This window comes from Physeter macrocephalus, chromosome 8, assembly GCF_002837175.3.
Source record: "Physeter macrocephalus isolate SW-GA chromosome 8, ASM283717v5, whole genome shotgun sequence".
Lineage (NCBI taxonomy): Eukaryota > Metazoa > Chordata > Mammalia > Artiodactyla > Physeteridae > Physeter > Physeter macrocephalus.
This window is the reverse complement of record NC_041221.1, coordinates 21739691-21766303: the sequence shown is the minus strand read 5'-3', so window position 1 is coordinate 21766303 and position 26613 is coordinate 21739691. Positions and strand designations below refer to the sequence as shown.

Here is a 26613-nt window from a genome sequence, read left to right as displayed (position 1 = left end):
TTTGTCCTCAATATAGTTTTGGTGGTGTTTGCAGCGCCTCTACCTTGGGCTGCCTGTGCACTGACCGTTAGACAAGGAAGCATAGACACTTAGAGAATGACCTCAGGGAGGACCTCCTCTAGGGCTAGAGAAAGAGAAGCGGATGGCCGGAAGAAGGTGACTGTTTTTGGACAAGAAAGTCGTTGGATTCTGAATATGCTTTCACGTGGAGCTCACTGGACTTGAAGAAGCATCCATGTGTATGAGAGCAAAGACCTGCCACACAGGACTCCAAGGTGCCTCACCTGAGCAACATTTTATGAGATGAAAACTCTAAAGGAAGGTGCCTTTTGGAAGAAAAAGTAGAGATTCAATTCGCGGATATTTCTTGGATGTCCAAAGGGAAATCCAGGATGCTAGATCTAATTGGTGTTGTCAACTCAATATTCCATCCACTTCTTGCACCCAACACCTCAAACCAAGCACTCTTGTCATTTGATGTGGTCACTGGGACTCAGTCACAGGGGAAATGTAAAACCAGTGACTTCAATTACAGCCTATCAGGTGTGACAGAGAGCACCTCACCCCACCTCCCTCCCCCCGTCCCCTCTGAAGTGAGCTGACCCGATCTGAACTGTTTCAGTTACTACCACTGCTTAACAAACCAGCCCTGAATTCCAAACAGCAGTGGCTTATTTTAGCTCAGTTTTGTGGGTGAGGAATGTGGGCAGGGACCAGCTGGGAGGTTCTTTGGCTCCATGTGGCATTGCTGGAGGTCAGGCAACAAGAGTCAGATGGAGGTTCGACTGGTCTGGAGGGTCCAAGACAGCTTTGCACACATTTGACACCTTACAGGGATGGCAGGAAGGAGGGGCTCAGCTGGGACCCTGGACCAGAGCGCCTGCACGTGGCTCTTCAGCAGTGCGGTCTCGGGGTAGCCAGACAAGTGACATAGCAGCTCACGGCTCCCAGAGAGAAAGTTCCGAAGAGCAAAGAAAGCTGCATGCCTGTGGTAACCCAGCCTCAGCCCTCAAACAGCTTGCATTGTGGGAGGGAAGACAGAACAGGACAACAAAATACACAGGGTGTTTCCAGGAAGTAATCAGTAGCAGGTAGGAAAATAAAACAAAATCAGGGGACAGTTTAGAGAATAAACTTCCTAAATGACTAAGCATGTCATTTCTCTACCCCAAATCCCCAGTGGCTTTCCTGTGTCTACCAAATGAAACGCAAATTAATTTTGGTGTTACCTAAGACACACCAAAATATAGCAGCCAAAATGGAGAATTTAGGACCCCTCCCTCGTGTTCACTCCTCCCCCGTGTTCGCTAAGCTTGCCTGTATGCGCAGCTTTGCCGCTGCTGCTGTCCCTTCCTCCACGATGGGCCCTTCTTTCTTGTCAACCTGTCCTGCCTTTGAAGCACCGTCTCCATGAAACAGTCTTCGTCCCTCAACCTAATACCATTCCTTCCTCCTTTGGATTTTTTTTTTTGGTGGCGGGGGGTCGGGCAAAGAATTTCACCTACTACGTTAAAACAGAGCTACGTACACGCTCAGCTCATACCTCTCAGAGGCCGCGTCTCGTTTCTGTGCCCATCCTCTCATGCTCCCAGCAGAAGGTCACCCATGTGATGGATGGGGTGCGACAGGACGGCTCCAAGTTGCAACGCCTGAGCCCTGGAACTGGACTCAGTTACAGCTCTGGGTCTATATATATAGATCCCACCGACGAAGAGCTTTGTGTCCTTGGGAAAGTTACACACCTCTTTGGGTCGTACTCCCCTCAACAGTAAAACGGGTGGTGCGGTAATAATCACTTCAAAGGGCAAAGACACAAGAGAACCGTGCCCACCCCAGCATATGCATCACGGGAGGATTACCCTCTTCACTGTCTTCATTACAATGCTGTGGACACCAAACAAATCCTCACGAAACTGAGGGGTAGTACTGGAAAGGACGTGGTGATGGCATCAAGACTCAAAAGGGGCTTCCCTGGCGGCGCAGTGGTTGAGAGCCCGCCTGCCGAGGCGGGGGACGCGGGTTCGGGCCCCGGTCCGGGAGGATCCCACGTGCCGCGGGGCGGCTGGGCCCGTGAGCCGTGGCCGCTGAGCCTGCGCGTCCGGAGCCTGCGCTCCGCAACGGGAGAGGCCACAGCAACGAGAGGCCCGCGTACGGCAAAAAAAAAAAAAAGACTAAAAAGGATTTTGGCAGTCCATACAATGGGGGAGGCCAAACAAAGTCACAGAACAGGTATCAGTGTAAGTACTGCACTTTGTTTCAAAAGTCCATTTCAGAAGCATGTTTATTCAAATAATTTGTGGTTAAAAAAAACCCTCTTTTTATTGACTCTTAGGGAAACAGAAGCCAACTCCAAAGAAGATTGAGTTAGATCTCAAATTCCTGGACAGCCCGGCCGCATCCGGCATCACAAAGCCGCCTGCTTTGTTCCCCCCTGACATATCTCTGGAATCCATCCCCTCTTCTCCCAGATTCACCGCACACTGCCGGGCAGGTCCCCACCTGTTCGCTATCCCCTCCATCGCCTGGACCACCTGTAGCAGCCTCTCAGCTGACACCCGCTCTGCAAATGAAATGAGCCACAGGTACAAGAAAATATTTAATGTCTATCTTCTAATCCAACCCACACACAGGATCACAGAGAGAATCCCACGTAACAGAGACTTGCCATTTACACCACGAATGCCCAGCTGATGCTGAAAAGAGCTAGAATGAAGCAAAGCAAATATTCAAAATATACTGAATATAATTTCACCAATTTAATGATTCAAAAGGCACTTCAGAATTTTTAGGTATTTTCGGTAAGAACTGCCACCATCTACTACTATAGTTTTAAACTCTCACTAATAAAATATCAAATAATTTGATTTTTTTGTAGCTACGTTTGACAATCTGCATTTTTTTTAATAATGAGGGAAAATATTTCCTAGGAGAGATAGGAAGTGTCAAATACATTAGTTATTAACTAATATTATTAGTTATTAATAATAATAATATTAACTAATATTAATAGTTATTAACTAAGGAAGTGTGAATAAAACGGCGATATTGGGAAAGCCATTTACTCAAGAAATTAAAATTTGGCGACTGACCTAATTATCAATCAGTAGCTGAAAAACAGAATTTGGGGGCTGACATGTTTGTTACTTTCATCTGCCAGTATTTTTTAAACATTTTCATTAATTAGTCTGAGAGATTTATGACTGTCTTCTAAGTGTTATTCAACTGCTACTTGAAAATAATAAGGTTAGGCAGACTAAGATGCAGGGTTTGGGTCCTTACGCTGTTGTTAATGAAAACACACGAGGCCTAATCGAATACTCGGGCGGCATTTTATAGACAGCCCTGCTGCTCCATCTATTAGTAACTTGCTCTATTTACAGGAGAAACAGCTAATGTCAACAAACTGCCACCAAAATATGCGCACGCCATAAACCAACTGACGGGAGAAGCATCTTTACCGAAACTATCCATCCTTCCTTCTCATTAATAGTTCAAATCGTACACAAGAAAGCGACCTCGTCCTTCACTGCATTTCCTTCTCTGGGAGATTTTGACAACGTTCCAACTATTCAAGAATGATGATCTCCGTGAAACAGATACTAAAGTATGAGACCTTAATAGAAATCATTTCTCTTATTAGCAATCAACTAACGTTTCAAATGTGAATTTAGAAATAACACTGAAACATTCTTTCAATTGCCTGGGCAGGATGACCAGCATTCATTATATAAATAATTTCATTATAAAGATACACTCAAAGATTTACCTAATAAATCCCTGCTCCAAAACTGGGAGGATATTTTTCTAAAAATGCAAGTTTAAGTTTTCCATAAAGAGCCACACACAAAGGAATAGCTCAATTAAATTCCCAGCTCTTTTTAAAAACATGGTTTGATTAGCTTGGAAGCTACATCTAATTCTAAGATGTGCCAGAGGCACGTATGTAGAAACATAATCATAGCGTCAAGGCAGCTGATAAAATAAATAAAGGCCATGGAAGGCAAAATATTATACTGAATTATTATCTACGAATGTAACCAAAAGGTTGGTATTTGATATGTCACAATGAATATCCCTAAAAACATTCAGAATGTCCTCCAAAGACAAACTGGGTTATGTGCATTAAGGCAGAGCTTGCTGATTACCCCCAGGGTCAATCCTTCAATTTCTAGGAAAGGGAAAAGAACCTCAATTCTTTGCTAAACCAAAAGAACTACATTGTCCACTTCCCTTCCACGCAAATGTGGTCATTTGGCCAATGAGAGGCAGGCGGAAGTACCGTTAAGGTTTCTCCCGATAAGCATCTTTGACTTAATTGTTTCCCCCCCCAGGTTTATTGAGGTATAATTGACATAAAATTGAAAGATATTTAAAGTGTACGTCATGGTGATTTGATACACGTATACATTGTAAAAGGATTCCCCACATGTAATTAACACTTCCATCACCTCACAAATTTATCTTTTTCAGGACAACAATTAAGGTCTATTCTTTAGCAAATTTCAATTATATAATACAGTTATCAGCATGTTTACATTAGATCCCCAGACCTTATTTATTTTATAGCTGAAAGTCTGTACTCTTTCACAAACCTCTCCCTATTTCTTGTATCCCCCTCAGCCCCTGACAACCACTTTTCTACTGTTTCTATGAGTTTGACTTTTTTTTTTAGACTCCGCATATGTTACCATGCAGTATTTGTCTTTCTCTGTCTGGCTTATCTCACTCAGCATAATACCCTCAAGGTCCATCCATGTTCCAAATGGAAGGATTTCCTTCTTTCTCATGGTTGATAATATTCCGGTGTGTGTGTGGGTGTGTGTGTGTGGTGGGGGGTGTATGCCTATATAGAAAACTCATATCTTATTTATCCATTCATCTATCAGTAGACATTTAGGTTGCCATCTATCTTGGCTACTGCAAATAATGCTGCAATGAACATAGGGGTGCATATATCTTTTCAGATTAGTGTTCCTGTTTTCTTCAAGTGAAACACCCAGAAGTGGAATTACTGGATTGTCTGGTGGTTCTATTTTTAATTTTTTGAGGAACCTCCATATTGTTTCTCATAGTGTCTGTACTAACTTACATTCCTACCAACAGTGCACAAGGGTTCCCTTTTGTCCACGCCCTTGCCAAGACTTGGTATCTCTTGTCTTTCTGATAATAACCATTCTGACAGCTGTGGAGTGATATCTCATTGGGGTTTTGATGTGCCTTTCTCTGACAATTAGTGATGCCAAGCACCATTTCACACACCTGTTGGCCATCTGTGTGTCTTCTTTGGTGACACGTCTATTCAGATCATCGGCTCATTTTCTAATGGGACTGTTTTGGGTTTTTTTGCTACTGAGTTGTATGAGTTTGTATTTTTTTTAAAATATATTTTCAATATAAACTCCTTATCTCCCAGTAAGACTCTTTTCAAAGGAGGGAGAGGACCTTCCTCCCAGCCTGGGATGCATTGTGGTGGCCTGGGGTGGAGCTGTGGCCTGAGAGCATGCTGGGAATAGGGAGAATTTTGCTGCAATGAGTCAGGTCTCAGCAAAGTCATGAAGCATCCCTTCCTACTCTGGACTTCTTGTCTGCAGTGTAATAGAGACAAACTTCCCTCCTGTATAGCAACTGTGGTTTGAGGTCATTTCTTCTCTTAAATGCCGTGGAACCTAATTTTAAATGATTGAGGCAGCGCATGAAGAAAGAACTTCAAATGTCCATTGCCTTTCTAGACCCCTCCCATCATCATGCCCCACTCCTTCTATCAAGCTGGTGTCTCCTCCCCGCCCGCTTCCAAAGAAAAAGCACTTATTAGAGTAAGCGCTACGTCATCCCACAAGAAATACATACTCGTGTGCATGTGTGCATGTCCCGAGTAAGAGTAAGACATCTAATGTACATAAAGGAAAAAACCATCCCCAAGTGAACCCGAATTTAGATTGCTGTCCTTGACACCTCCATTTTGAAGATGCTCTTAAGAAACAGGTTAATCATTATAACTAATTAAATATCACGCTCCTGGGACATTATTAAGTATAAGCTTGTAAGATTACAACTCAAGAGTGCTAATTTTAAAAATGCTGAATATTTGTGTTTATATTTAAGGTTAAAGGAGAACAAAACATTTATAGTTTTATGTTTAATATACTTTGTATTTTAGAGCAAAAGAGCCAAGTAAATGTTTACAACATTCTTCGTACTGTATGTAAAGGGTCCTTGCTTATCAACTGTGCTAATTATAATGTTCAAAGATAGCCCTCTAGATGGAATGGAATTATACCTTCATTTCTGCAAAGAAAAATTACCTCTTAAATTGCCATGGACAGTGCATTCAAGTTATTTAGTTTGTTAATGTTACATGCTGTTATTGTTATATGTCATGTCTACAGTTTTAGATTTATTTTTCATTTATGTTCTCAAAATAACACAATAATAACTACAGCCCATCCTATTTTGAGGTCAAATCAAGAACATATGCTGACCTCAACTAGGAAGTTGCCAATTCTATTCTTAGAAAAAAATGTAGCCATTTCAAAATTACTGCCAATAAAAAGGTCACCTGCTTGGACGTTAATTATATTAGAAAAGATAAATCTCAAGGTCTCTCCAAAATATAAGTTAGGGGATTAAAGTGAACAACTGGAATGAGAAATAATATTTTGCTTTACCATATATACATCTACGAAAATAAACATCAGCCTCATACAAGGCCACTTTTCCTGCCTTACTTGGAAGAGCTTGGACTAGGGCTCAGCAAATGTTCACTGCGCTCCATTGCCCCTGCGGGCAGAAGACACTTCCCGCCTCGCTGCTGCTGGACTTGGCCCAATGAACTGTAAAAGAACGTGATGGGAGCAGTGGCGCTAAGTGTGCTTGCTCATTCGGCTTGGCCCTTGGGATCGGACCGTCCAGCACAAGAAAATGTCTCCAGCAGCTCCTGCTGCATGAAGAATGCAGACAAATATGAGGCAGCTCTCAACCCACTTGCAGCCTGGAGTTAGGGACGGCCGAGGTAAGTCAACACTAGCCAACCCCCAGGGTTCAGTGAGAAACATATTCGGTTTTTTTTTAAACCCCAAACTCCCACTCCATCCCTCCCCTCCCCCCAACCTTGACAACCACAAGTCTGTTCTCTATGTCTGTGAGTCTGTTTCTGTTTCATAGATAAGTTCATCGGTGTCATATTTTAGATTCCACATATAAGTGATAGCATATAATATTTGTTTTTCTCTTTCTGACTTAATCCCCTTAGTATGATCATCTCTAGTTCCATCAGAAACATATTCTTTATGATTTAAGCCATTGCGTTTGGGGTGATTTGTTTTTCAGCATCATTGTGGCCATGGCTGACTGACACATGGCTCAGAGCCATTTTGGTCGGCCTCTGGAGTGACTGTCCATCTCCAGCCACACCAGCTTCACCGTGGCCCTGCCTTCCATCAGCAGTTCTGGCATTAAGTCTAATTTCTCCAATCTGAACACTTGCTTTCAGGCTACCTCAAAGTCAGCCCCACCAAACCCTTTCCCAAGTGACCTATACTTCCTTTGCTTTGGGTACCAGCAAGCCTTAGGTAAAAGTTTTTTGCCGTATCATCTAGCCTTCTGTGACTGTTTTATGATTGTTTTATAATGGAATTATTTATACTCTTCAGGGAGTATCAAGAATTTTCCCTGTATTTCTTTAGAGAGCAAGAATTTGAGACAGAAAAGTCTTTTAACACACGCTGGCTGGAAAATAAGACCTTGTGATCCAGAGAGCGAAAGCCCCGAGAAGACTGAATGTCACGGAGTACATGTCTTATTTTTTCTAAACATGTGGGAAAAAAAACCAAAAGGGTATCTCTAAAAATAGAGATGTGTTAGGTGAATGCATCTGATTCAACTCTTCCACATTAGCAAATTATCTGAAAATGCAAGTATTTCCTCCTCTTTACATAATATTACTGGACGCAACAGTTTATTACCACCATTAATAATTTAAAGTCTAACATGAGCTATTCAAAACCACTATGCTTATTATAAATGAGATTAAGGACCATATTATTTTTTGTCCCAAAGCTCATTCATCAGGAACATACTCCTTTTTTCCTGCTCTTTTTCTTCTCTGACTTATCACAAACACTCTAATAACGTAAGCAGCAGCAAAACAGTACCAGAGTACTCTATAGTAATGAAGTCTATCCATACTACAGTTACTGTCACACTAGCACCCCTGAGGACACAACCAGCCGTGTGTGAAAACCAGAGCCTTCATTCAGGTCCTCACATAGAAGAGCACATCCTAGACACCGCAAAGGAAATCCAGGCCTGAAAGTGAGGATGCAACTTTTGGAATAAGATATTTTTACTTGTTTCTACTTGGCTTGTTTTATATGTTTTTATGAGTCCAATGTTCAGGCTCATTTGACTTTTGCAAACATGGTCTTCTCGCTGGTACGGGGATGACTCAGAGACCATGAACAAACTGTGTTCTCTTTTATCAGTTGTGCCGTACTTCCCAGCTTCAGAGAAAAACTAGGAAGCTTCTCATATGAATGAACTACAGAAAGGAGGGACGGAATTCCTTAGCCAAGAAGTGGCCCTTCTGGATCTTGTGCCCCGGGGCTGGGGGTAGACCATTTGCAGATGGTTAGCTTCTCCCTGTACCATCTCTCCTTGGGGGTTTGATTTTACATCCCCTCCCGTGAAGGGGTGGAGTCCTTCCCCCGACCCCATGAAGCTGGGCTAGCCTTGAGTCTTGAGTTGGTCAAGAGGAAATGCAGAAGGGGAGCTGGGCTGATTCTGAGGTCTTTTGCTCCTGCCTTTTTTCTAGGAATCCTGTGAATGCACCTGGAGCAGCCTGTGGAGGAAGGATGAGCATGAAGCGGACAGACAGGGCCCAATAGCTGAGGGCATCCCAAACCAGCCAGCCCCCAGCGGACCCGCAGCTGACCACAGACACACAAGGGTGCCCGGCCAAGACCAGAAGAACTGACCAGCTGAGCCCATAGGGCTGTTCCAAGCCACTCAATTCTGGGTGGTTTGTCTACCAAAGCTTACTGATATGTGGGGACTTCATCCAAAACCTCAAGCATAGTCTATTTCTTAACATCCTGAAGCATCAGTGCAGAAGATAAGGAAGGTGAGATTCAGGTGGGAATATCTTTGAAAAAAAAAACCAACATCCAGGGCTTCCCTGGGGGCGCAGTGGTTGCGCGTCCGCCTGCCGATGCAGGGGAGCCGGGTTCGCGCCCCGGTCCGGGAGGATCCCACGTGCCGCGGAGCGGCTGGGCCCGTGAGCCGTGGCCGCTGGGCCTGCGCGTCCGGAGCCTGCGCCCCGCAACGGGAGAGGCCGCAACGGAGGGAGGCCCGCGTACCACCAAAAAAAAAAAAAAAAAAGGAAGGCCTTAAAAACAACATCCATAGCAGCAATGGAATCACCTGGAGAGACTGTTAAACACAGACCGCTGGGGCCACACTTAGGATTCCTGACTCAGTTGTTCTGGGCTGGGGCCTGAGAATCTGCCTTTCCAGCTGGTTCCCAGCTTTCGATAATGTTATTGGCATGGGTACCACACACTGAGATCCTTCCTCAACATGACCAAGTATACTGCAAATAAAAGATTCCCTTACAGAATACACATCTTACTAAATTAACAGAATAAAAATATCTCTTTAAAAATCCAACTAAACTAGGGAGTCCAATCAGATTCCAACATAAAGAAAAAGGAATTATACTTACTGTTCAGACCTGCTGGACAAAGATCACCTAGGGTCACCAATACTTCATGAATTACACCCAACGCAACCACTTATGGCTACACTTCAAACTAAGGGTTTTTCCTTTTATAGTGTAGACGATGAGTCACATTTAAAATTACAGCAGGAAGAAACAGTGTTTTATATACTATTAATATTGAAAATCTGAAAATCACAGCAAGCAGAGGATTTATTTCTCTGAGCGTGATCACAATCATATTTCAGACATTATTCAGGATGCCGGTGCCGTGCATGGTTTATGGAGTGTACACACTTTCATTTCGGATGTCTTACTTCAGTTAAGTCGAATGTGTGTGCATTCTCTGAAGCTCTGAGCTTTATTGGCAGAAATTCCTGACTTTTTCTTCGGGCACATAAAACTATCTCCATCCAGTCTCCTTTAAACTCTGCATTTTAAAGATCATTAGTGTACACTGAATTCCTAAAGACATCACAATTCTTCAAGGAAAATTAATTTTGTTCCATCGATAACACAATTTATAATTTAGAAAACGGACTTACTTAAAAATAAACGTTTTTGAGCTCTGTTTTCATTTCAGACTAATGATTAATACTCCAATTTCAGGGAAGGGTTTTTTTTTTTTTTTTTTTGCATTTCTCTTTTTTTCCATTTAAAAATTTTCTTTTCTTTTTATACAGTTTTTAAGGGTTACTTTCCACTTACAGTTATTACAAAATATTGGCTCGATTCTCCATGTTGCACAATACATCCCCGAGTCTGTCTTACACCCAGTAGTTTGTACCCCCTGCTCCCCAACCCCTATGCTGCCCCTCCCCCTCCCTACTGGGAACCTCCAGTTTGTTCCCTATAGCTGTGTGTCTGCTTCTTTCATGTTATATTCACTAGTTTGTTGTATTTTTTAGACTTCACATATAAGCGATATCACACAACATTTATCTTCCTCTATCTGACTTATTTCACTTAGCATGATGCCTTCCAAATCCATCCATGTTGCTGTAAATGGCAAAATTTCATTCTTTTTATGGCTGAGTAGTATTCCATTGTATATCTATACTACATCTGCTTTATTTAAGGCAAGTATAAACTTCATTATTGTACACACTATAAACGTATCTAAAGAATGAGTTCAGAGCCAATGCTATGTTTGTACAATGGGATTCCTCTCCCTCTCAGAGAAACTATAAAGTATTTTACCTCAAGCCCTCATTTGTTCAAGATGGGAACAGCAGACAGAATTGTTATTTATCCTAAATTTTGTTTCTACTACCTAATCACTTATGTAATATATATTATATAAGTGTGATATTTACATATTATTATTACATTCTATAATTATATACTAGTATATAATTACAATTTTATTATAAACATTATAAATAATATTGTTTTAAATATTATATGTTATACAAAATATATACTACATAAATATATTTTATAAGTTCTATATATAACACATTGCATATAATATCACAGATAACATATAGTCATTTATAAAACATATGTATAATATAAATTTGTGACTATATTTTTAATTGAATAGGTATTTTTATTATTTCAGTCCTATGTAGTGAGTGCTATCATCACATTTACTGGAGACTTTTCACAAAAATATCCACAGTTTTAAGAACCTTTTCATCAGCTGCGATACAAACTTTAGTGGGACAACATATAATCATGGTTCTCTCATTTCAGACAGACATTTAGATCTGAATCCATCTCTTGCACACCGCAGAGTAAGTTTAGCCTCTCTTCAGGGGCAGAATATCAACCTGACAACAATGTAAACATACCTGTAACAACCAATCATGTTCTGTATTACTCTCAAATGAATATTCATTACATTATCATCACACAAGCAGAGCCTAGGAGAGATGGCGAGCGTGATGAAATGCCTCATGGTTAAAAAAAAAGAATGGGGGCTTCCCTGGTGGCGCAGTGGTTGCGCATCCACCTGCCGATGCAGGGGAACCGGGTTCGCGCCCCGGTCTGGGAGGATCCCACATGCCGCGGAGCGGCTGGGCCCGTGGGCCATGGCCGCTGGGCCTGCGCGTCCACCACAAAAATAAAAAAAAAAAAAAAAAAAAAAAAAAAAAAAAAAGAATGAAACCCTCTTTCACAGGTGGGGTATAAAATGTTAAAACTTCCTTGCAAAGCTGTTTGGAAGTATTCTCTGGAACCTTACAGATACTCTTTGGGACCAGGAATTTCACTTTTTGTAGTCTATACTAAGGAATGACTATAAAAACACAAAAAATGCTCTATGGGTCAGGGGAGCTTGTCACAGTTCGATTACAATGATGAGAACATTTCGAATAAGCTAAATATCTGACAGAAGAGTTTAGGTAAATTGTGCCGGAAATTAAAGGAATGCCTATGAGGAAGTTTAAACACCTGTGGAAAAGGCAAGCTAGTAAACTGAAGATAGAATATGTACATCAAGGACATGTCAATGCAGAGGAAAACAACCCATAAGACCTTCTAAAATGGGCAGTGTCAGCTCTGAGAGTTGAATTTATCTGTGGATTTCATGTTCTTTGCATGTGAATGACCTTTTATTATACATATTTTTTTATTTTATAACATTTTTGTAACAAAACGTTATTTTACAAGGTAGCATGACCCAGTCCCTCTCCTTTCTAAGTCTTCTGCTGGATTGTGTAAGAACAGAAACATTGGCCAATGTCCGGAAATGGTAAATGAAAACCTTCAGGGACAAGGCAGCAAAGTAGGACTCGAGGGGAAATTCATACCGCAATTCTGAAATATCTGAAAATTGTTTTCTTTATCAGGAATTGAGAACTAAATCTTCTACATCAAGTTGGCTATTTTCAAAGTGGAAAGTCAGTTACCTATTCCTCACAGTTTCTGTAGTCAGTTATTATGTATCTCAACAGGGGAGTAAAGATTTCCCATTTTATTTTTATTTGCTTTTTTTGCTATTTGTGTTCACCAGCACAGCCTGAGAGTGGAGCTGGCATCTGCTGATTGTTCTTGTTTTGTTTAGTTTTATAACATCATACTGATCAAGTCCCGCATGTAGAAAGCTAGGACAGAGGGCTCTTTTGGTTACCCAAGTATTAAAACAGGTATCAAATACACTGAAAACACATTTGAAGTACTCTGTTTAAAAAGAAAGATGGTTTTGTTTTTCAGCCTATTTTGAGGGTCAACGTTTTAAAATGAAAGCAGGTTCAGCTGTTTGGGGATAGAAAGTGTGAATTAGTGGATTTGTTTCCATGAGTTTCTGACCTTGAGAAGCTGACAATCAATGAATGAATCTGCTCAACACCAAGACCTATGACTGTCAGAGGCCTGGGATGACACTCAGGCAGAGACATCTGGTAACAGCAGGAGAAGGTCCAGCCCAGGAGCCACGGGGCCGATGGTCTTCTTGCACTAGTAACCCTGATGGAGGAAGAGGGCAGACACCATCACCTGATCCTGGCCTTGTGGGTGGCATTCTTCTGCATCTTTAGTTTATTCTCCTGACAAGGCCTTTGAGGAGGTGGGACAGAGTTTCAATCTTATGGAAAGTAAGATCTGCAGCTGTTGGAAACAATGATCAGAAAGCCTTCATCCCTACCTCAGGGTCACGAGGCCTCAGTGGAAACCACAGTTCCAGATATTCCTAGGCAGAACTCAGGGTTTACGGGAGACAGGGCGGTGTGAGCAGGCAGCTTCTGCAGGGTGTCTGTGCCCACGGCGGGGCTGAGAGGTCTCCCCTGAGCTTCACGTCTGCAGAGTCTCAGTATAGCTCTCCCACCTCCCTTCTGTGGGAAGCCCCAGGCCCCCCTGGAAAAGCATCTGAAGCCCCAGGAGGTCCTACTCCCAACACGTCTCCCTCTCCAGGCTCTCCCTGGGAGATGTGTCCACATGTGTGATTACATATGGCAGAGCTGAGACCAAGAATATGGAATATGTCAATAAATGCAAATGGCCCTAACCTATCTATCAAAAAATATTTTCATGCTACAAAACAATAACTGTTTCTAGAAACAAGAAGAGACTCTTAAATTAGCCCAGAAATATTAAAAATAAAAGGATATATGGAAAGACAGACAAAAGCAGTAAAATGCAATCTGGGGTTACAATTTGGTATCAGACATGGTGGAATTCAGGGCAAAAAATATTTGAAAGCAGGCACTTTATAATGCTAGAGACTACAGAGAACAATCAAAATCCTTATATATAAGTGATCATATTAAAGATCAATAGAATTCATTTCTAAAGATGTCAAAAAGGCACTTAACAAAATTCAACAACAGTCTTGATCAAAGCACCCAATAAAATGGAACTCTTAGGTGCTTACTGAACATTGAATGCGATTATATACATAAGAATCTTAGTCCAAATGCCAGGATCCTACTTAATGAGGAAACACTGGAGATATTTCTACTAAAGTGAGAAAAACGACACATGCCAACTGTCACCACCCCTAATAAATACGGTAAATACGGTAGACAATGCAATGAGACACGAGAAAGCAATTAGAGGCATAAGAATCCAGGGGAAAAAGACATAAAACAATCTTTCTATGTAGATAAAACTGCCTATCTGAAAACTCAAAAGTGCATTAAAGACTTTTATAAAGAAAAGAATTTAGTCAAATTTTAAGATATAAATTAAATGGAGAAAAGTTAATAAATCTCATTTATAACACAAACATCTAAAAAAAAGACACAATGGAAAAAATAATCCCATTTATAAGGGAAAATACTTAAATGAATGACAAAAATATACATATAGTACCGAGGTACAGAAATGACACAGATGCCAAACCTATATAAGAAACTTTATATACTCCTGGAGGAAAAAAACAAAACCAGAAATGTAGACGTCGATGAATGGAAACCATGCCATGTTCTTGAATCACAAAGCCATCAATTCTCTCTAGATTTAGCCACAATTTTAATGCAATCCCAATAACCATATCTACACGTTGGGTTTTTTTTCCCCTGGAGCTGGAAAAATGAATTATAAAGTACACAGAATTATAAAAGATCCACCAGATATTAAAACTTACTATAAAACCTCCAAAATTAAAAGAGTGGTCCTGGCACACAAACAGCCTAATGGAAGAGAAGAGAGTGGAAAACGAGACCCACATGAAGGGAGATTTAGCCTAGGAAAACAGCAGCATCCTTTCGATAAATTGCATTGGGCCAACTGCATAGTCACTCAGAAAAAGATAAAGCATGTCTCACCTTCATGGAGATAGATGTCCCATTCATTGATCAGTAATCTAAATGTAGAGATTAGCTCAAAAAGGCTTACTCCCTCATAACCTAGGAGTTTTGAGGGGGAACTTCCTAAACATGACTCAAAATTGAGAAGAATAAACTAAAAGATTGACTAATCCAACTACACAAAATTTGAAATAAAACTTTTGCATGCAAAACATCACAAGAAAACTCAAGACAAAGGACAAAATGGGGAAAACATTTGCAACTTATATCAAAGGCAAATCACTAATATCCCCAATAAGCAAAGGACTCCTCAAAATAGAGAACATTCTATTTCGAAATGGGCGAAACTATGAACAAACAGTTCCTGACAGCTGGTTTGCCAGCACACTGCTGGATATACATATTTAAGGTATACAATTTAATGAGTTTGGGGAGATGCATACACCCGTGAAACCATCACCACGATCAAGGTAGTACACATCTTCCTCACCTCCAAGCGTTTCCTCCTGCACCCCTCCTTTTGTGGTCAGAACACTTAACCCCAGACCCACCCTCTTTACACACTTTGAAGTGCATCATACAGTGTTGTTATCTGTAGGCACCGTATTGTATAGCGGGTCTCAGGAACTTAACCATCCTGCGTTACTGGGGGGGTGTTCAGCAAAGTTTCAGTCCCTACACTTGTTGATATCTGTCCACAGCCTCTCCATATGTGACCTGCAGGGCACTACAACCTCATGGTGGTCTGAGACTTCTCTCACTTCTCTGGCCACTCCTGTGATGTGGTCACCTTCTCTGATGCTCTTTTTACCTCTCACCTGTCCTGTCGCACAGCTCTGAGTTCTGCCACAGTCACGCTCTCATCTCTACTTTGTTTTTAATTTTTTACTTTTATACAATTATTAAAGGTCCATTTACAGTTACTACAAAATATTGACTATATTCCCTGTATTGTATAATACATCCTTGAGGCTGTCTTACCCCTAATAGTTTATGCCTCCCAACCCCTAGATTTAACTATAATTCTATAGCTATAAAATATAACCCCTATATTGCCCCTCACCTCTCCCCACTGGTAACCACTAGTTTGTTCTCTACATCTGTGAGTCTGCTTCTTTTTTGTTATATTCACTAGTTTATTGTAGGTTTTAGATTCCACATATAAGTGATATCATACAGTATTTTACTTTCTCTGTATGACTTATTCCACTTAGCATAATGCCCTCCACGTCCATCCATGTTGGTACAAATGGCAAACTTTTGTTCTTTTTTATGGTTTAGTAGTATTCCATTGTATATAGGTACCATATCTTCTTTATCCATTCATCTGTTGGTGGACACATAGGTTGCTTCCATAACTAGCAACTGTAAATAATGCTGCTATGAACAGTGGGGTGCAAGTATCTTTTTAAATTAGTGTTTTTGTTTTTTTCAGATATATACCCAGGAGTGGATTTGCTGGATTATATGGTAGTTCTACTTTTAGTTTTTTTAGAAACTAAATTCTCACCTCTACTTTGAAACTAACCTTTCTCTTGGGCTCCAAACTCCCATATGGTGTCAGCATTTCTATTACTTGCCAGTTGAATAAAGGGGCTACAGCACATGCAGAGTCATTAAAAGATACCCCAGAGTATGGGAAGGCTTATCACACTAACTAGCATTTACTGAGCGCCTATCACTATATGTCAGGCACCGTGCTAAGATTTATCCTTGCTACCCTTTCCCATGGCCCTCTGAGCTGCTGCTAATATGATTGTGATTTTACAGATGGAGAAACCGAGGCCTGGACAAGTTAATTCCCTTGATCAAGAGTTCATAACTTGTACAAAATGACCCTGAAAGTAACTTTATCATGTGATTGGCAGGCTCAGGCTACTGCCCACCACTCCAAAGCCCTCACTGCAGCGTGCATTAACACCTGGGTCCATGGAACCCCATCTGTCCTCCGCAGAAGGGAGGCTGGAGGACAAGTCTTGAAGCTGGGTTTCCACAGCAACTGCATCCCTTTACTAAGTGCCATGGTGGCTTGAGGGGGTTGATGGAGATTCTGGGGATGTCTGAGCACCCCTAAGCCAGTCCTGCAGGACCTGCCACGGGCTGCTAAGGAACATCAGCGTTTCTTAAAAATCCTGTCCTAATACATTGTTCTGATGCTCTTGGCCTGAGTCCTTGCAGCTGTCTGTGGGGTGGAAAGCAGCACCAGTTCCACTGCTGGTACCTAGGATCAGGCACAGTCCCACTTCATAATTGCCTTTAGAGTGTCTCTTTCCTGCCTAAATGCCACTCAAGGACAGGAACAGCCCCTCACAAAGGCAAAGAGGCTCTGAAATAGCTAACAGCCTGATGCCAAAGGATGTCCCAGGACACTCGCTGAGGAAGTGGCAATGTTTGATCTGGATGCAGAGCCCTCCCCATCACAGGAGCATGCCCACCACACCGCCCTTATGCTCCTTCACACGGCTGTCTCTCAGGAGCCCAGGAGAGCTCTGGGCTGGAGCCTCACCCCATCAAGTACCTGTGGTCAAATCGGCTGCCAAACACTCCAGCTGCTGAAGGTGTCACCGCCGATAGCAGGGATCACTCATCAAGGACACTCTGACCGAAGGACCTTTGTTCCCAAATGTTAGTCCTGGAACCCCTCAACCCTTCACATGAACCTGTTTTTCTGGTTTTCTAAAGCTATCATCACTTCACAATATTTCAATAATGAGCTGAAACTGAGTGAGGCCAAAATACAACTCACAGAAGTATCAAGGCCAAGGCACGATATTTCAATACATCACATATGAAAATGGAAAAGGTGATGGGAAGGACAGAAATTTGAAACCAGTAGTTCCATTGCCATCTCCGTGGGCTGTTACACTGACAATGTTGTGATTCGCCCTCCCAAGGTAAGGTGGTCCATTCTCCTTAATCTCTGTAGTTATGGCTATACCATCACCATGAACACTGAATTAGTGAGGACTGAACCATTAAATATGGGGCGAGGCTCCTGTGGGCCCCTGGTCACAGAATTTTCCTTAACCAATCAATACATAACCTTGTTTTATTGTGTTTTTGTTAAAGGCACCTTATTTTCTATACATTGTTGGTTTGTTAACACTTAACTCACAGCCAGCATCTCTGGCTTATCTAACACATGTTTTCTCCAGAAGGCGCATCACAACCTTCTTGTGTTCAGGGACACCAGACAAAATTTCAGCAAGATGCTTGGAGGCCATTTAAGCAGTGAAATCATCAACACAAAGCACGGAAATATTGTGTGTATATATGTATGTATGTATATATGGCACTAAGTAAATCACGAAAAGGACGCTTGCTTACGGTGTGAGCTGAAACCACAAGGCAGAGTGATGCCTTGTTCCAGCTCAGCTGAAAACATTCACATGGGGCAACTCAGATTGTTTGCTGCTCTGAGCATGTCCACAAATGGCCTCAACCATCGACTCTGGGGTTATAAATACATTTTAGCAAGTAGCAAATTTGCAAAACTGGATGCTGCAAATAAGGGGGATCATCTGCATTTCTATTCCATGCTGACTCTGCTCAGAAACCAAGGTAAGAATGTTGAGATTTCCAAGGGCTTCTAAAATTTTACATTGGCCTTTATCTATAGAAATCCATCATTACTAAGCCACTTCATTATTGCTGGGGGAAAAAATACCTGCCAACCTGAGGAGAGTATCCTTTTCTAACAGTGATAAGTACTGGAGTCTCTGCTCTTGGGTAGAAACATCTCAGGGTTACCAGTGAGGCCAGAGCCGCACTTTGGGGCCCACCAGGGGCCCCACTGCTGACCACACAGGCACAACAGCCGATACCCAAAGTGAGACAGAGACCTTAGCTGTTCTCTCAGCTGTCAACACAGCCTCTAGCTACTCCTAGGGCCCCTTTTTTTCAATTGGAATTAATTAGAAATCTTTCTGAACTCTTAAGGAGAAGTGTATTTATTTAGTTAAGTAACGGCTTATATGCAATAATAGTGTTTCCAGAGCTTAGAAATGGCTGGTCTTATGCCCTGATGGACACAGACTCCAGGTCCTGCTGGAGATTCTCATGATGTCAGATGGCAAAAGGACAGGTTCCCACGTTAGCATGTTGGTTAAATGATGAGTGAAGCAGAATCCAGAAGAGAAGCCATCAGCCAAAAGTGGAGGAAAATAATGCTCATGTTCCAAAAATATTCATCCTCTTCCCTGGGCCACACTTTCTATCTATAGGAGACCTCAAGTCGGTTCATTTGAGAGTATTGGCAGGACGTTGAAACTGATCCTGGAGGAGCTCCATGCAACACAGCCCAAGACTTTTGCCCAACATCACCTGCCAAAAACAGTGACCTCGTTGTGCAACCGTGCTCCTACTCAGACTGTCTCAGCGTGAATAAAATACCCAAGGAAAGCTCACGACCCACTTTGTTCTGATCTGATCTTCAACACACACCCAACTGAATAGGTTTCCCAGGTAACCTAACACCAGAAAGAAGGTATTTTTGGTTAGCAGACAGGAGCACTCTCTAAACAGCAATAAAACCATAAGTTGGCATTCTGGGTGAATGTGGATTAATCCCCCACAATCAGATCATCCTGTGAAGCTAGCTATAGGATGCATGCTTTATAGGAGCACCCTATAAAGGATCTACAAAAGAGATCCTGGCCCCAAGCAGTCCTTGAACAGGACAGACACCAAAGAAATCTTGGCTGAAACAGATGGCTGTCTATAATCACAGTATGTGGGACACAGCTTTGTAGGACCCCGGACCTCCATCCCGTGAGGTCTAGAGTCTCTGTGCTCTCTCCGCCCTGTGACACTCACAAATACCCAGACGACGGCTTAGATAGAGGCCGCACCAGAGGCCAACAGAAAGATGCCCTCCCAACTGCAAAGGCCTGTTTCTGCTTTCAGTTTCTAAGACAGCTCTTGGCGTTTGTGCCCACATCCTAAGAGTACGGGACATCCATATGTCGCCTACTTCGCCTTGGTGTCTTTGCATTTCCAATAAAAAAAGAAGTATCTAGATGCTGAGTTTCATCTTCTTCAAAGACGTATGGAGCAAGAAGTTGACTTAGAATGCAAAGCATTAGATGTTGACTGAGGTTTTGTGATCAGCACACTGAGTGTGTCTGCAGTTAAGCCCTCGCACATACCTTAAAAGAAGACATGCAAAAAAAACATAGTCAAAGGTAGAGAAAAAGGTAGTGTTGGGAGAAGCAGCAACCACTAAAGAATATTGAGGCATCTCCCTCCCTTGTTGCATGAAACAAGTCTCTGTACAGAGTTCTAAAGGACTATAGCATTTAGTAAATGAGAAAACTAGTTTTTGAGAGGGGAAAACGTATCTTGCTAAATGGAACTTTGATAAAGAAAAATCAGAACTTTAAAATATCTCAGATTCAGAGCTTGATAAAATATATTGCATACTGTGCTGATAATTTATAGAATGTATTCTTCCCTTTATCGTAAGGCTCTGTCAGACCCCAGCACCATTCCTTAACCTCCTGCCACTACCCATTTAATCCGTGTGTGTTACAAGAATTGTTCATTCCTTTTTCTTTACGGATTGCTAATGCTGCTGGTTCCTCACCTCTTCCATGTTCCCCTCTTCTCTGTTCTGTTCAGTGTTTATGTTTAAAAATAAGCTAGTACCATCTACAAAGTAGTAGGAAACACAAATCCAAAATCCATATGCACTGACCCCCAGAACTTGAGAAAGAAGTGTCCATTGGATGACTTGGGTCCATGTTTTTCATAGCATATTTAATGAAGCTGTCAGGTTTTTGTTTTATATCTCTAGAAATTCTAAAGTTTTCTAATGACTATGAATAACTTTAAGTGCCATAGTTTAAAAGTATTAGCATTTTGTTGGAAAATTAGTGTTTTTCCTTAAACACACAGTTTCAAATCATAAAAAAAAAAGAAGACATGCAGAAGGTAACTGAAGGAAGAGAGTGGCAGGATTTGAATCAATCTAGTACAATTATTTCGTTCGATTCTTCCATGCTAATGTGTTAATTGTTATCAACATGGGTCAACAGAAAAAAATTGTCAAAAATACAACCGTGCCATACTCAACAGCACACATACGTAAAGTTCAAAGACAAAGATGCCTTAATCTCAATCCTTCATTCTCAAATATTTTGTCAACAGTTTGGGGATTTTTCTTTTTTTTTTTTTGGAATAGTTGGAAACCAAAGAAAACAATTAACATTTAATTGTAATAACAATTACTTTATAGGATTTAAGGATTATGGCCATTCATTAATCCCCCAAGTATTTATTCCATGAAAATGTGATGATATCACCATTTAGCTATTTCTTTTAAGTGGTTATGCTCTTTGGACATTTTGATTGGATTTTCATTAATTGTTAAATACGGATCCCAGGGACCATATCTTACCATCATTCAGTGTTACATTCCCTGTCATTGGTAGAGTGCTAAACAATATTTTTAAAGTTAGAAAAATAGAACATGCTTTATTAAAACTAGTAATAACACACACTTAGGTAAAAAAGGGGGGTTATTTTTTTTTCACCGTGGTGAACAACAATCACACCCCAGAGGCTGAGGGACAGGAAGGAGCAGGAGAGACAGCCGCCCTCAGCAGTGGCTCACAGGGTGAGAACGAACGGAGTCAGATTCTAAAAGCTGGGCTGGGACCCACGGTCCAGAATGCCAAATGCAGGTCAAAGGCAAAGTCCTATTCGGTACAACGGATGTTCTTTTTATCTTTTTAATTTTACTCTAAAATGTGAAACACTAAAACCGGAATTCTTAAACATACAAGTCAAGGATACCCCGGTGGCGCAGCGGTTGGGAGTCCGCCTGCCGATGCAGGGGACGCGGGTTCGGGCCCCGGTCCGGGAGGATCCCACGTGCCGCGGAGCGGCTGGGCCCGTGAGCCGTGGCCGCCGCGCCTGCGCGTCCGGAGCCTGTGCTCCGCGACGGGAGAGGCCACGACGGTGAGAGGCTCGCGTACCGCCAAAAAAAAAAAAATTAAAAAAAAACAAGTCACATGACAGCCTCCCGTAAACACACCTCATACACTGAACATTGTGCCATAGTAGCCTTCAGTCCTATTTTTTCATATATACGTATATGTTTATTGAACACCACACACACACACACACACACACACAGAGGAAGTTACAGCTAAAGTCTCCTCTTCACATTATCTTCTCGCCTTCCCCACAAAAAACCAAGAGGGGGAAATCAGTACATTATTCTTCTCATTCATGTTTTTTTATTTTTTGAATACTTGCATCTGTAAGTAGTCAAAGTATAACTATATATAAAAGCAGCATCATTCTGCAACTTTTCTACTCAGCACTATGCTTCCAATATTTCTCAGTACTGATACATGTAGATCTATGTATCCATTTGAGTCTTATTTAGTATTTTATTGAATAAAGTACTGTAATTGATTTATCCAGTTCCCAACCAATTTGTCTACATGCCTCCTTGGTCACACATGTAAGGCTGTCTCTTGAGTACCTACAAAGAAATAAAAATAACTGGGATGGGTCTTTCCTTTTCTATTTCTCCATCAATTTCCTTTCATAATTAAAAGAAAGGGTTTTCTCTTCATGCCTTATTTAAGAAACCCTTCCCTACACTGACGTTATAAAGAAATTTCCCGCTACATTTCTGTGAAAACCTTAATGGTTTGCTTTCCTCATTAGGATTTAATCCAGCTAGAATTCGTATTTTTATATGGAATAAAGTAGGAATGTGATTCTTTCCATAAGAAAAATCTCTTTCTTTCTTTTGTTCATTTATTTCATGTATTCCTTTCTTCACTTACTGAATAGTCCATCCCACCCCTGCTATTTTTAATTCCATCTCTGCCATAAAAGACAGGTCTCTTTCTGAGTTCTCCCTTCCTTTCCCTTGGTGTATTTAACTGTATCTGGGCCAATATGATAAAGTTATTTTTTTATTTTATTATAATAACTCCCCATTTATTTCCCTTCTTTAAGAACTTTGGTTCATCTGTCTACCAAAAAAAGTTATTTCTTTGCTTCACAATTTTTAGCCTAACGCATCTATGTTACACATCTTAGAATATTTGGTTCTTTAGTTACCTCCCGCAGCAGGAGGTAAAACAGTAATAAAAGTATTTTTTTCATATTAAGAGCATTAAAGAAAATACAGATTGGTGACTTACACATTTTATGTGTGTACCATGTTCAATGAAAAAAAATTCTTTTAAAAAACAGCCTGAGCAGAGATTGAATTTCACACGACTCAGCAACTGATTTCCCAATCTTTAAAAAAAACTGAATAGGTAAGGAATCTTTGCTCAAGGAATCATCTCCTTTTTAGACATGATAAAAATGGAAATCTTGCCATTCTCTTAGAACATCTCGGTATCTTTGTTCCCCTTAACGACCCCTCCTTTCTTTCAGCCACTATAAAGGCCAGGGGGACACAGCCAAGAGTGGGTGAGTCAGCTCACCTGAATGGAAGGAAGAAAGACATAGTGGGTTCCAGCCTTCCACCTGCTGCATGTTTTTGGAGAGTCACAAAGCCTCTTTTTGTATCTCAGGTTTTTTGGGGGGTGTTTTCATGTTTAAAATGGGAATCCTACCTCCCATTTGAGGATATTGTATCAGTAATTTGGAATGGAGTATGAAAATTCTTTGTGCACTACAAAACCGCATTCACTAATTATACACCTGTACTGAGGTATAATTCAGTTGTAAGAGTCAGTGCTACATCCTAAGTACAAGTGCTACATCCTAAGTACAAGTGCTTTGCCAGATATATATATTTTTTAACTATTGTTCCCAGTCCGTGCCTTGAATTTTCACTTTCATAAAAGTGCCTTTGAGTAGGAGGAGTTTTTACATTTTGATCATATCCTATGGATCAGGGCTTTTTCTTTAATAGTTGACAATTTGTGGCGTATTCTATTTAAGAAACAGCTTTCTAAGCCAAGGGTACCAAGATCTCTTCTCATGGTTCTCATGTTTTCTTCTGGAAGTTTAATAGTTTGAGGACTAACTTTTAAATCTATGATCCATTTTGAGTTCATTTTTGTATATATTATATACATATATATATACACACATATATGAACGGAAGTTTATTTTTTGCACAAGACTAATTTTTTCAGCAGCTATTGTTGAAAAGCTTATACTTTCCCCCATTAAACTGGCTTGGAACACAGTCAAAACTAAATTGACCATATATATTTGGGACTATTACTGGACAATCTATTGTATTCCATTGGCCTAAATGTCTAGCTTTACACCAATACTATACTAGGTTGATTACGTAGTTTTATAATAAATCCTGAAATCCAGTAGAGTAAAATCTCTATGTTCTGCTTTTTCAAATTTGTTTTAGCTCTTCTAGGTATTTTGCATGTCCATACATATCTTAGAATCTGCTTGCTACTCTCTATAAACAGCTTGTTGAGAGTGCGTTGCCTGTACAGAACGAATTGGGGGAGAATAGACAGCTTAACAACATTGAGTCTTTGGATCCATGAACAGAGTCTATCTCTCCAGTTACTCATTTCATTAATTTCTGTCAACAATGTCTTATAGTTTTCTGTGTAGAAGAATTACACATGTTTATTCAAATATACTCCTAAGTATTTTACATTTTGATGCTATATTAAGTGATTTTTTTTCAAGTTATGGTTGGAAGATTCTAATATATAGGAATACAGTTTATTTTATCTCAACCTTGTAAACTGCATCCTCACTAAACCCACTTACTAGTCCTAGCAGCATTTTTTTAGGTTCCATAGGATTTTTAATACAACGGACAGTGCACACACAGACAGATAAAGCCAGCCTAACTTCTTATGTTCTAGTCTCTATGTCTTTTGATTCTTCTCCTTACCTTATCCAGATCACAGGTAACATCATTCAGTTCTTCCCAATTAAGTATGATGCTACACTGGTTTCTTTATTTTTTCATAAATTTATTTATTTATTTTTGGCTGCATTGCTGCACGCGGGCTTTCTCTAGCTGCGGTGAGCAGGGGCTACTCTTCGTTGCGGTGCAGGGGCTTCTTATTGTGGTGGCTTCTCTTGTTGCGGAGCACGGGGTCTAGGCACGCGGGCTTCAGTAGTTGTGGCTCGTGGGCTCTAGAGTGCAGGCTCAGCAGTTGTGGCGCGCAAGCTTAGCTGCTCCATGGCACGTGGGATCTTCCCAGACCGGGGCTTGAACCCGTGACCCCTGCATTGGCAGGCGGATTCTTAACCACTGCATCACCAGGGAAGTCCCAATGCTATACTTTTTATTCAATTGCCCTTTATTGGTTTGAGGAAGTTCCTTTCTATTCCCAGATTGCTGAGAGATGCTATCATGCGTAGACGTTGAATTCTGTCAAATGTCTCCCCTTTATCCACCAAAACGATGGCAGGCATTGCAATTACTGAATTGATCTGTTAATGTGGTAAATCACATGAATTGATTTTTGAATGTTAAACCAACTTTGCATTCTTGATATAAATTCCATTGTTTTGCTGCATTAAATTTACTAAATTTTTTTAAAGAATTTTTGCATCTATGTTTGAGAGAGATTGAGCTGTAGTTTTCTTTCCTTGTAACGTCTTTGGCTTTGGTATCAGAGTAATCCTGGCCTAATGACATAAGTTGGGAAATATGTTCCTTCTTCTATTTTGCAGAACTTGAATAGTATTGGGATTATGTCCTCCTTAAATTTTGGTAGAACTCACCAGAGGAGGCGTTTGGGCCGGGAATTTTCTTTGTAGGAAGATATTTAACAACGTATTCAGACTACTTCATACATATAGGACAATTCAAGTTATCTATTTCTTCTTGAATGAGCTTTGCTAGTTTGCTTTCCAAGGAATTTGTCCATTTCATCTAGATTGTGGAATTTATTGGCATAAAGCTGTTCATAATATTTCCTTATCCTTTTAAAGTCTGTAGGATCTATAGGGACAGCCCCTCTCACATTTCTAATACTGGTAATTTTGTCTTCTATCCTTATTACTGATCAGTCTGGCTAGAGATTTACCAATTTTATGGATCTTCTCAAAGGACCAGTTTTGGGTTCATTGATTATCTTTATTGTTTTTCTGTTTACAATTTTATTGTTTTTTGCTCCTCTTTATTTCCTTTCTTCTAATTTGTACTCCTTTTTCTAGTTTCTTAAGTTGGAAGCTTACGTTGTTGATTTGAGCCCTTTCCTCTTTTGTACTATAAACATTTGATGCTACAAATTTCTAAGTGCCATTTTAGATGCACCCTGCAAACTGTGATCCATCATGTTTTCATTTTATTCAGTTCAACATACTTTCCAATTCCCCTTGTAATTTCTTCTTGGTCTTCAGAGTTATTTAGAAATGGGTTGTTTAGTTTCAAAATATTGATTGATATTCCAAACTTCTTTACGTTATTGATTTCAAGTTTAAGTCCGTTATGGCCAGAGAGCGCACTTTGTACGAAAGTAATCTTTTAAAACTTAGGGAGACTTTTAGGATCAAGAATATGGTCCCTACCCTCCTGCACTGTTGGTGGAAATGTAAATTGATACAGCCACTATGGAAAACAGTATGAAGGTTCCTCAAAAAACTAAAAATAGAACTACCATATGACCCAGCAATCTCCTTGAGAAAACCATAATTCAAAAAGAGTCATGTACCACAATGTTCATTGCAGCTCTATTTACAATAGCCAGGACATGGAAGCAACCTAAATGCCCATCAACAGATGAATGGATAAAG

General features: G+C 40.7%; 1 protein-coding gene and 1 long non-coding RNA gene across 2 annotated transcripts in view; one reads left to right on the top strand and one right to left on the bottom strand.

The window, feature by feature from the left end:
• Positions 1–26613, bottom strand: part of ADCY2 (adenylate cyclase 2) — a 438072-nt gene that overhangs the window by 379726 nt on the left and 31733 nt on the right. The window lies entirely within an intron of this gene.
• On the top strand, positions 1746–6010 carry LOC114486695 (uncharacterized). The gene is made up of 3 exons (XR_003680862.2): positions 1746–2237; positions 2333–2582; positions 3381–6010. It is a non-coding gene; the product is annotated as an uncharacterized lncRNA (long non-coding RNA).